Genomic DNA, 13,077 nt, shown 5'->3' with positions numbered 1-13,077 from the left:
GTGTTGAGCGCTGCTGGTGGTGTGCTGACAGATAAGCGCACGCGGCTCTCCACTGATAATGTAGACAGACTCACGTTCATAAAGATGAACAAATCATGGATCCGAAACGACTTTTCTACCCTTGTGTCATCCTGGGGAGAGTAAAAGCTTGATGATTGGTTAAAATCACCCTACCAACCGTTTTAAGCTTTCAAATTACTAATCATGTTTATCTGTATCTTGACTGGAAAATAATTTGGGCTTTGTAGCAGTGTGCAGCACTGATCCTATTAGGCCATCTATACTAAAGCTTCACCAGATTTAAAATTAAAAATAATTTTTAGCTGCATCTAGCCCGGAAAATAATTTTGGGGCTCCGAGATGCGCAAGGCACATAAGTGCCTTCTTGCTGCACTACCTGCAGCATGACCCTCATATTGTCAGAATTCGAAGTAATCATGACTACTTGGTTGCCACACTCTTAGATCCCCCAAACTTTTCGATCAACCTTTTCATTTTAATAAAGACCAAAAAAATGGTCATTTTTGAAATTATAAGCATTAGCAGGTTGTTAGAAACTGAAATCAAACAGTTTTCAACTCAAAACTTTATTCTAGGTGATGTTACATTTTCACATAGGACCCCTTGTTCGAAAGGAGCTTCTGAACTCTCTCGTCCATTGAATTTGTCAGGTTTTGGATGGTTTCTGCTTCAATTGTTTTGCATGAGAACAGAATACCCTCCCAGAGCTGTTGCTTAGATGTGAACTGCCTCCCGCCATCATAGACACTCCTTTTAATGATGCTCCAAAGGTTCTGAATGGGGTAGAGGTCAGGGGAGCATGGGGGTCACACCATAAGTTTGTCCCCTTTTATGCCCATATCAGCCAGAGATGCAGATGTTTTATGTGCAGCATGAGATGGTGCATTATCATGCAGAAAAATGATCTTGCTGTGAAATACACGGTTCTTCTTCTTGAACCATGGCAGGAAGTGCTGTTTGAGAAAATCCACATACATTATGGAGTTCATCTTTAGCGCCTTCAGGGATCCTAAAGGGGCCGACAATCTCTCTCCCCATGATTCCAGCCCAAAACATTACTCCACCTCCTCCTTGTTGGCGCTGTAGCCGTGTTTGCGTGGGGTGTCCATCAACCAGCCATCTTCCACTCCATCCATCTGGACCATCGAGCGCTGCACGGCACTCATCCGTGAACAAAACAGTTTTGAAATCAGTCTTCATGTAATGTTTGGCCCAATGGAGCCGTTTCTGCTTGTGTGAAGTGGATAGAGGAGGTCGACAGGATGGCGCATGCACAGCTGCAAACCTCTGAAGGACCCTGCATCTTGTTGTTCGGGGGACGTTGGAGGCACCAGCAGCTTCAAAAACTTGTCTGCTGCTATGACAAGGCTTTTTTGCCGCTGCTCTTTCAACCTGACGTAATTGCCTGTAGGAAAGAGTCCTCAATTTGCCCTTATCAGCACGCACACGTGTGTACTGTGAATCAGCTACATACTTCTTGATTGCCAAGACACTTCATCCTGATCATCGCACAATGTTGATTGTAGTCATGCCTTGACCTAAACACTCCACAATTTGTTGCTTCTCAGCAGCCGACACATCCTTTTTCTTTCCCATTTTGGCAGAAAATGTAGGCTGCTTAATAATGTGAGAGAGCCTTCTTAAGTAGTCTTGCCTTTCATTGGACACACCTGCCAAACTAATTAGCACAGGTGTCTGCAATTGCTTACAGTGATATAAAGAGCCCTGACACACATCACCATCAATGAGTTTAACTGACAAACAAACAAATTTTTCCCTTATCACTCCTAAACACTTTTTGTATAATAATTTGGAACGCAGTGTACATGTGCTTTTCCACAAAACACCAGTGGTTCACGTAGTGAATCTTACAGTTCTAACTTGCCAACCGTGGTCTGTATGGAGTTGTTCAATAAAGGGCCCAAAATTAAGATAACATAGATGGGAGAGGTCTCTATGAATAGGAATTCCTAAGTATTTGATACCCTGTGAGGGCCAGGCAAAGGGAAAGTTGGACTGGATGGAATCCTATATGGATTTGGGGAGGGAGACATCGAGGGCCTCAGACTTCGCTGCATTGATTTTAAAATTTTACCATGTAACAAAGTGATCTATTTCAGCCATAACAGCATGGATGGATATATGTGATTGAGTGATATATACTAGGACATCATCAGCAAATAGAGAGCACTTGTACTCGGTGCCTCCCACCTCAATCCACCTAATATTGGGGTTATGGCGAATTGATGAGAGCAGGTGCTCCGTCACTAGGATGTATAAGAGAGGGGACAGAGGACATCACTGCCTTGTCCCATTGGTGATTGTGAAAGGTGATGAAAATGTTCTGACGCACCCCCTGGGCCTTAGGACACCCGGAGCCGGACCCTTTTTGGAGGATGCTGGTGGTTGTAGTCTTCGTGGCGGCGACCCAGTTCCGTGGCTCAGGGCGGTCAAACCAGTGGCGGAACTATTTATGTGGTTTTCATGTTTAAATGTCCGACTACGCCACCCGTGGATTGCGGTCAGAGTGAACCGCCGCTACAGGGCAGACCACTGAGGCTGGTGTTGTGGGTGCAGCAGAGCGTAGCATAACTCCCCACCGGAGGAGAATAGCCTCAGGGCAGTGTATGTGGAGGATGGGGGTGATGGTGCAGGGCAGCAGCAGTAACGACACGGAGTCAGTGATGCAGTTCAGGGCCTTTACTCACAGTTCTTATTATCCAGACCACGTCTGCAGGTAACGGCTGCCCACGTCGTACTGTGCTCACCAGGTGAGGGGCTCAGACAACTCCCAGATAACTTTGGAGCACTTCACAGGACCCCCTTTGTGTGTCCTTTGTCTGGCCTTTCTTACCAACACTTCTGTCCGGCTGCCTCGGGCCTCCTCTTGGTAAACTTGGCGCCAGTTTCCCTGACCCTATGTGGTGCCTTCCTAGCGGGTGTTGCGAGGGGCTGCGCCACATAAACTGTCAGAGCCTCCGGTTTCTAGCTGAGGGTCGTTTCCTGCCTCCACTAGTTCGGGGACCGGTCTCCCCCTTTGGCCTGACCCCTCCACGCAGGTGGATTCGGGCGTGCGGTGGCGACTCGCCCGTCCGCACCCCTGGGATCCCTTCATTCCTCGTTCCTGGAGCCTTCTCCGCTCCTCTTCCTTCCTTCTCCCTCTTCCAGGCCTGGGCCTCTGTTACTAGGCCCGCCTCCGGAGCAGAGCTCATGCAGAGCCCCTGCTCCCTGCCACTTCTGCTCAGACTTCTCTGCACTGAACTAAGATGGTGCCCACCTTTTATACTCCCTTCTCAATGCACCCAGGAACTGCTTCCTCCCTGCTCCTGCACTACAGGGTTCCCCTTCCTCAGTGTTCCCTCCCCCCACTCCAGCCAGGGACAGGGACTGTCGTGCCCATCTCAGGGGCATATTGGTCGCCCTGCCCCACGGCAATGTGGTGTAATGCATGCAGGTGTCGGGTCCTGATCCACACTCCATCCTTACCTGAGAGTGAGATATCACACCTCTGGGTGAGGTGCAATACGTCTGTAGCAACCGAGCCCTCAGGGTGCTACAGTTCCATTTATCTTCAGCCTAGGTGACGTATTGCGATACAGGGCCGTGATTTTGGCTATAAAAGGGTCCCCTAGACCCCTACCCCAAGCTTTTTAAGAGAATCATATATGGCGTGCCAGGAGACTCTATGGAATGCTTTCTCAGCATCCAACGAGAGTATCTAATTACAAATTTTTAACTGCATTTAGCCCAGGAAATACTTTGTGCCTAGTAGCAGTGTCTGCTAGTGAGCGGATTATCCCGGCTGTTAAGCAAGCTGCACCACCTGTAGTTTAGACACTTAATTTTTTCAAAGGAAATGCTTCGGGACCATGGGATACTTAGTGAAGAGCATCAGGAGGCACCCCAAGGCATAGGGGCTGGGACTGGCAGTAGGATGCCTTGCGGTGGACAGCCGAGCTCGATCCATATAAAAGCTTTTTAACTGCAGCAGCTTTAGTGGACGCTACTGGAGCTGGAATTACCGCGGCTGCTGGCATGAGACTTGCCCTCCAATAGATCCTTGTAAATGGATTTAAAGTGTATTCATTCAAATTAGAGAGACAATTTAAATTAAAAAGCTTAGAGCTGCCTCCACCACAGGGGGGCTCGCTCGACCCACCAGCGGACAGGCACCAGTATTGGGAGAGGGGGGCTGGCCGTCAGGGTTCACCGCGGCTCTGGCACAAACCCGGCGACACGGAGGTGGCACGGGCAGGAGCGGACTGGCCGTGTCGGCTTCTCACTTTTTGGATTTTAGAAGGGCATGACATGCCTATATCTGTGTCTCCCCCTCCTTTTACTCCTCCACCTCTTTTATTTTCGCATGACTATATGTACTTGTCACTTTTCAATGTGTTAGTTATGTCTTCTGAGCAGTTTGTCAGCTTTTGGACACCTTTGAAGGTGTTTTCTATGTGTTTCTGTGTTTTTGTTTGCCTGCCATTGGTTTTAACGGTGTTCGAAGGTGTTCGACGAACAGTTCGACGAACAGTTCGGCGAACACACGGGTGTTCGACGAACCGAACCGAACTCGAACACTACGGGGGTGGCTCAACACTACTCTCTATGCCTTGGAGGTCCTGCCCTGCCCTGCCACCAGCGTTTTATCAGAGCGGGTTTTTAGTGCCGATGGTGGATTTATAACTGATAAGCGCATCCACCTGTCAACTGAAAATGCTGACAGGCTGACTCTTATAAAAATGAACAAGGGCTGGATTGGGCCAGACTTCTCAACACCACCGAATGATAGCAGCGTAACATAAACTCCAATCCAGTGTCTTTTTTTAGGTGGTGTATTCCCATGCACCTTTTCACACCCTGACATGGGTATACGCTTCCTGATTTTGGCTCTTTGCTCTTGTCCTCCTCCTTCTCCTCATCCTCCACCGCCATATCACCAGGGTGACCGTGGTCTGTGATGCAACACCCACATAATTTTTTTTAATGGTGTTTATGATGCCCATTACAAATTTTTTTTATACAGTATGTTCATGTACACCCCCCAGGGGTAAATGTTTGTCAGCCCATACACTTAGTGCATGAGCATTACAAGTATAGGAGGCCCCTCCTTTCTAATGGGAATATTTTTTTTATGATGCCCTCCTCCACGTCTCTTCCAAGGGGCATTGGAGTGCCTCCCAATTTTTGGCAGCCCTTGCATTCACTGCATAGGCCAACAATATGGGAGACCTCCTTCCTAATAATGGGAATATTTTTTTATGAAGCCCTCTACATCCCTTCCAAGAGGTATTGGAGTGCCTCCAAATTTTTGGCAACCTTTGCATTCACTGCATACGCATTAACAGTATAGAAGACCCACTCTTTAGTAATGGGAACAATAAAATATAGCCGGCTGATGGCTCTCTAAGAATAGTGAGGGCTGACTGCTGGCCCTTTAAGAATAGTAAAGGCCGCCTGATGGCCCTACAAAAATAGGCTTTGTGACTCTCAGAGTCCCTCCTTCTTAAATGAAACACGATGTGTCTGATGATATCTCACACACCACATGGCCAGATAAGGTTGCAAAATGTTAAAATGACATTTCCTGGTGAATGCATTTGTCACGGTTGAAAGCAATGCAAAAGTGAAAAAAACGCATCAAAAACGCTACGTATGAACATAGTCCAAGGTGTGGAGGAGCATTTTTGGTTTTGGTTATTTATTTTGCTTTATGTACAAGTCATTACCCTGGAAAGGATGTTCCTTAACATATTTCCTAGGAAAATCCATTTTGGTTTTGTTTTGGTATGTTTTATTGTGAGTCTGTAAAAGTGGCGTAATACCTCTGACAACGCTGTTGACAGAAGTGACCTGGGAGTCAGAAATGCTTCCAGGGGTCTTCCCCATGCTGTTCCCATGTCATTTGAGCACTGTTCCCATCGATTTGGGCAATTTTTAGGCCCTCTTCAGACCACCGGGGGGAGCCTCCTGAAATATGCTCGAGTTTCCATAGACTTACATTGGGCTCGTTGCTCGGGTCGAGTACCCGAGTATTCCAATGTGCTCGACCAGAGCATCGAGCACCCGAGCATTTTAATGCTCGCTCATCACTAATAAGAACCTGTCGTATCTCCAGTCAGCTAAACGTCTCAACCCTAGGCAAGCCAGATGGTCCCTGTTTTTTATTAGGTTCATTTTGTTGTCACTTTTCGTCCAGGGGTCAAAAATGTCAAGGCTGATGCTTTGTCCCGGAGCTTCCCTGGTGGTGGTGACCATGAGAACCCTGCCCTAATATTACAGAAAGGGGTAGTCTTTTTGGCACTGTATCCCGAACTGGAGGGTGAGGTGTCGGAGGCTCAGGGGGACGCCCCTGCCTCCTGCCCTTCAGGAAAATTATTTGTACCATCTAATCTGCGCCACAAAGTAATTAAGGAATATCATAACTCTGTGCTTGCTGGGTATCCAGGTGGTAAGGCAACCGTGGACCTTCTCTCTCATCATTTTTGGTGGCTGGGGTTGCACTGGGATGTGATTGAACACTTAGCTGCCTGTAGCATTTGTGCGCGTTCCAAGGTTTCGCATACTCGTCCGTCTGGTACTCTACTTCCGCTACCTATCCCTAGTAGGCCATGGACCCACTTGTCCATGGATTTTATTACTGACTTACCGGTTTCTGCAGGCAAAACAGTGGTTTTGGTGGTTATAAATACTGTAGGTTCAGTAAAATGGTTCAGTTTGTCGCATTGCCTACACTTCCAAATGCCAAGACACTTTCTCAGATGTTCATAAATTAGATCGTGAAGCTTCACGGGGTTCCCTCCAATGTGGTGTCAGATCGGGGGACCCAGTTTGTTTCACCCTCAGTCGAATGATCAGACCGAGCGTGTCAATCAGAATTTGGAGACCTACCTAAGGTGTTTCGTCGCCGAAAATAGGGATGATTGGGCATCCTACTTACCCCTGGCAGAATTTGCCATTAATAATCATTGTCAAGAATCCACTGGCAGGTCACTGTTCTTCGGTGCATACGGTTATCACCCACAGTTTGGTACCTTTAGTGAGGGAAGAGCTTCAGAAGTTCCAGAGGAGGAACTGTTTGCTTCGTCGCTCTCCTTGGTTATAGCAGGGTGTTCTGAGTAATTTAAAGATCATGGGAGACAGGTATAAACGTATGGCTGACAGAAAACGCTTGACAGGTCCGGACCTGAATGTGAATGACTTTGTGTGGTTTTCTACCAGGAATATAAAATTGAAAATTCCTTCTTGGAAGCTGGGACCTAGGTTTATTGGTCCCTATAAAATAACCGCCTTCATTAACGCAGCAGCGTTTCGTCTTGAACATCCACAGCCCCTTAAGGTCCACAACGTGTTCCACAGGTCCTTACTCAAAAAGTTTGTGGAACCTCTTGAGCCCTCACCTCTACCACTGCCCCCAGTAATGGTTGATGGTAATCTGGAGTTCCAGATTTCGAGGATTGCAGATGGTCGTCTCCAATGTCGTTCTCTAAAACACTTGGTGCGCTGGAAAGACTATGGTCCAGAGAAGAGGATGTGGGATTCGGCGTCAGCGGTGAATGCTCCCAGGTTGGTTCACTCTTTTCACACCTCTTATCCTGAGAAACCCGGTCCTGAGTGTCCGGAGGCCACGGGTGTGTCAGAAGTGACAGACCGTCGTCCTGCAGTTGGTTGCAGGAGATCTCTATGTTTGGCATTACGGACATCTTCTCAGAGGTTGTCTCTAGGATCCAGTGACTACCTACCTCTGGCTAATTAACACCCTGCCTGGGTGTATAAATACCTGCTGTGTTTCAGAGGGAGTTGCCGGCGATATTCATTACTCCTAGTGATGACTTCAGCAAGAGCAGTACTTCCTCCTCTCAGGTGTTTGAGGACGTGTGTGCATTTGTCTGGAGTCATCTAAAAGCTAAGCAATTTCCTCTGTTTGTCCTTCCTTTTTGTCTTTAGAGTTTAGTGGATATCGACTAGTGCTCATCTCCTCCCTTCCCAAGCCTGAGTCTAACGCCAGGGAAAGATAGGGCAAGGAACACGCGCAGCGATTGGTTAAGAGCCAATATAGAGTCGACAGTTGAGACAGGGTAACACTAGACCAGACTAGGAGGTCTCCACTCCCCCCATTTCCCTAGTGTCTGGGCTCCCTTTCCCTCTGTGTTGCACTAAGTCTTTCCCACACCTTGCGTGACAACTATAGAGAGATAGAGGAGTAGGACATTCTCTTCTCTGCATGCCATGTACAGTGCATGACAGTTAAAATTTTTACATAGAGTCTGCAGAGGAAAAACTCGTAAAAAAATGACCAGATGCAGTTCTACTCCTCAAGGACACACAATACATCTTATTCTAAAAAAAATAACCCCTTGAGAAAGCAGCAATTAAATATGTGAAACATGCGTCAAGGTCCTTTTAATCCACCAGATTTGTCAGCTGGCACCTGCTACCACACACTGGTAATAGTAACTTCTCCTAACTAACTCTGGCTGATGTTTATTAGCTGTAATGATGACTATTCAGCTTTATTACATTTTTATGCTACATTAACATTGGCTCTGGTTCATCTACCTATCATGGTGAGGTTTGTCTTGCCTGCACTGCACTTTGCTATATAGGTATATATTATCTTGTGTGGCTTTGGTGTACTATGACTGACATTTTGTTGTTTCTGTCATGACATTTCTTATATGTTTTTAATCTATGAGTAATAACTATCAATTTTTCTACCAACAAAACTCTGTTTCCCCCAAGTTGATAATTCATTGATTTGAGTTGGTGATTTTGGTGATTCACGGCAACCAGGTGCTGGGTCTCACCATGTTTTGAGCATGCTATCGGCTTATTGTTTACTTTCACAATACATCTTATTCTAAAAACAAAGTTTTCAACAAAGTCATTTGGCAAAAAAGGTAAATAAATTGTGCAACTAGTAGCTTGGGGAGTCACCTTCTCCCAGCATACATTCAAAGTAAAGAAAATGCCACTGCATCAACTCAAATTGAAGGTGATCCTTTCTATTGCAAGAGCTTCAATGACAAACAGCGTGACAGTAGTTGCTGTCACCAGGACCGTCATCAGGGAAGTATAGCTACGGGCTGGAAAGTTTTAGCAGATCTGAGGCCGACTTAGTTGTCAGGGAGGAAGCAAAAAAGTCCTGCTCCCTTTCAAGACTAGCCTTCTTGCAACAATATTAGCTGTGTCATAGTGACTGATGTAGCTCTGCAGTTTAAATGGAGTTTGGGACCGATAAGAAGGGGGGTGGACAATTACTCTATTACAGATTGCTCAGTGCACATCGTTTACTCTGATCTGCCTGTGTAAACAGGCATTTAAATGACAGTCGATCAATAAAAGTTAATCGATCAGCGGTCATATCGTAACGCCGGTCCGTCCATGTAAATAGACCTTTACTACCATTCTGTTTGTGGGTATTTTATTCTACATTATGATATTTGGCACGCTGAGGGAAGTATTTTTCAATGACTTGTAGAATTTGAGCATTTTGTGCTTGGAAATCATTTTGTGGTGCACTCTACTCTAGTATTGATGCTGCTGGAAAGGGGTGAATTGTGTTACGCTGCATTATGGTATTTTTTTGAGTTGTTGAAGTATTTTAGTATTTAGTGCCAATAGGGAAGTATTTTGTGATGTCCCATGGTTTTGTTTATTGCTGCTGTTGAGATATTTGTGCTGCATTCTGGTATTTGATTGCAACCACTAGGAATGTGTTCTGTGTTGCACTGTGGTATTTGGTAATGTTGGGGGGCACTACGTGTGTTTCATGGTGCAATTTATTGGCAGAAAGGCAGTGGGATTACTATGGAATTGCCTGGCGAGACCCATGTAAAAAATAAAAAGTTTGAGAAGCTATTATCTGCTTTTTTCGTATGGTAAATGGTGGCATCAGGGTTTGTGTACTCTGTTCAATTATTCTTATAATCTGTTAAAAATAATGATTTGCCAGTGTAAATTAACCCCTTCACAACCTATGATGTCCTATTACATCATGGGCATGTGGGATTTAATGCAAACTGCTTTACCATTACTGCAGTTGTGTTGTACTGGCTAAGGTCACGTTCGCATGTTCAGTATTTGGTCAGTATTTTATATCAGTATTTGTAAGCCAATAAAAAAATCGGATTGCACTCTAACTAATGTTGTTCTATGATTGCCTACTCATCTGTGAATTTTTTCTCAGCTCAAATCAGACTGAGAAAAAAATCGCAGCATGCTGCGATTGTCCTCGTATATCAGATGAAACTCGCCAATGCAAGTCAATGGGTGCAAGAAAAAATATCACACGGCACTCGGACCATGTGAGTGCCGTCTGATTTTTACGCATCCATCTCATAGTAAAATCACAGCGTGACAGGTCAGAATAGAATAGATATATTTATATAGAATAGATATAATGATGTCAGTGACATATATAATTAGTACAGTGCGTGTGTAGCTTACAGTATATGTATTTAATAAATGAATACATTTCTGAAAAAAATGGCATAGGATTCCCTGGAATTTTGTTAACCAGAAGAGGGAAAGTAGTAATACCCATGGAGCTTCCCACGCTATTAATATCAGCTCACAGCTGTATACTTAGCCTTTACTAATTATTAAAAAAATGACGTAGGGTCCCCCCTATTTTAACAACAGCAAAGGCTAGGCAGTCAGCTGCGGACTGATGTTAATATGCTAGGAAAGAGCCATGGATATTAACCCCCTCCCTGACTAAAAACATCAGCTCTCAGGTGTCTGATAGACACCTCTCCATTACTTAACCCCTGGGCTTGATGTCAGCAGACATTACACAGCTGAGATCAACCTGAAAAATATTATCCTACTTGCCAAAATACCAGGGCAAGCGGGAAAAGCCGCGGCTAAGTACCAGAATTGGCACATATAATTGATGCACCATTTCTGGCGCGGCAAAGGGCTGGTGTTATTAGTCTGGGAGGGGGCCAATATTCATCACCCACAGCTGCCTGTTTAGCCTTTTCTAGCTATTAAAAATAGGGGGGACCCCACGTAATTTTTTTGGGGGGTCCCCCCTTTCTAATAACCAGTAAAGATCCATAGATAGTGGCTATGGCCATGGATAAACAAATGTTAAAAACGCATTGCATACGGATTGCATACGCATCTTATACAGATGTCATACGGATGCTACTTGATAAAAATCGCATTGTACTCACATGACTCTCACATGACACTCATCCTACTTATCAGGAACAACGTCGGAGCGATTTTATTTACGCTAATGAGTGAAAGCCCTTAGGCTAAATGTAATGGGTTTAATGCTTTGAAATACAGAAATATTGCAGTGTATTTTACAAATAATTAAACTTTTTAATGTTAAACTCTCACAATAAGGCCACATTCACACGTTTAGCATTTGGAAAGTATTTTACATCAGTATTTTTAAGCCAAAACCTGGAGTGAAACAGTCAGAGGAAAAGTATAAGGGCTCATACCCATATGAGTGAAAAAAACATTCTGATAACTGCACCGAAAAAATGGTCGAGTGTCATGTGAGTACAATGAGATTTTTATCTCACATAGCATCTGTATGACATCTGTATGATGTCCTCTCACACCAGGTGTGGGGAAGACTTAATGCAACACAGAGGGAAAAGGGAAAGGGGGCCCAGGCACTAGGGAAAGGGGGAAGTGGAGACCTCCTTGTCTAGTCTAGCGTCACCCTGTCTCAACTATCGTCCCTATATTGCCTCCTCAGCAATCGACGCACACGTGCCTCGCCCTACTCTCCATGGCGCATGGCTATGGCTAGGGATGGAAGGAGATGAGCACTAGTCAACCTCCACTAAACTCTATAGACAACAAGGGTGGACAAAACAGGGGAAATGGCTTATCTTTAGATGAACTCCAAATAAGCACACGGCCTCAAGCTCCAGAGAAGACGAAGTACTGCTCCTACTAAGCTTCACAAGTAGAAATGGATAAAGCCAGCGACTCCCTCTCAGACACACCAGGTATATATACACCCAGGCCAGAGAGCTAATTAGCAAGAGAGAGGTAGCCGCTCGGTCCTAAAGACAGCCTCTTATCTAAGAAACTGTCTGCAATGCCAAACGTAGAGCTCTCCTGTAGTGTTGAGCCACCCCCGTAGTGTTCGAGTTCGGTTCGGTTCGTCGAACACCCGTGTGTTCGCCGAACTGTTCGTCGAACTGTTCGTCGAACACCATCGAACACCGTTAAAACCAATGGCAGGCAAACAAAAACACATAGAAACACATAGAAAACACCTTCAAAGGTGTCCAAAAGCTGACAAACTGCTCAGAAGACACAACTAACACATGGAAAAGTGACAAGTACATATAGTCATGCGAAAAGAAAAGAGGTGGAGGAGTAAAAGGAGGGGGAGACACAGATATAGGCATGTCATGCCCTTCTAAAATCCAAAAAGTGAGAAGCCGACACGTTCAGTCCGCTCCTGCCCGTGCCACCTCCGCGTCGCCGAGTTTGTGCCAGAGCCGCGGTGAACCCTGACGGCCAGCCCCCCTCTCCCAATACTGGTGCCTGTCCGCTGGTGGGTCGAGCGAGCCCCCCTGTGGTGGAGGCAGCTCTAAGCTTTTTAATTTAAATTGTCTCTCTAATTTGAATGAATACACTTTAAATCCATTTACAAGGATCTATTGGAGGGCAAGTCTCATGCCAGCAGCCGCGTAATTCCAGCTCCAGTAGCGTCCACTAAAGCTGCTGCAGTTAAAAAGCTTTTATAAGGATCGAGCTCGGCTGTCCACCGCAAGGCATCCTACTGCCAGTCCCAGCCCCTATGCCTTGGGGTGCCTCCTGATGCTCTTCACTGAGTATCCCGTGGTCTCGAAGCATTTCCTTTGAAAAAATTAAGTGTCCAAACTACAGGTGGTGTAGCTTGCTTAACAGCCGGGATAATCCGCTGACTAGCAGACACTGCTACTAGGCACAAAGTATTTCCTGGGCTAGATGCAATTAAAAATTTGTAATTAGATACTCTCGTTGGATGCTGAGAAAGCATTCCATAGAGTCTCCTGGCACGCCATATATGATTCTCTTAAAAAGCTTGGGGTA

This window comes from Phyllobates terribilis, unplaced genomic scaffold (assembly GCF_046119375.1).
Source record: "Phyllobates terribilis strain yellow unplaced genomic scaffold, ASM4611937v1 Scaffold_3__8_contigs__length_932513732, whole genome shotgun sequence".
NCBI classification, from domain to species: Eukaryota; Metazoa; Chordata; class Amphibia; order Anura; family Dendrobatidae; genus Phyllobates; species Phyllobates terribilis.
The sequence above is the reverse complement of the archived record's forward strand: the minus strand, read 5'-3'. Positions refer to the sequence as shown.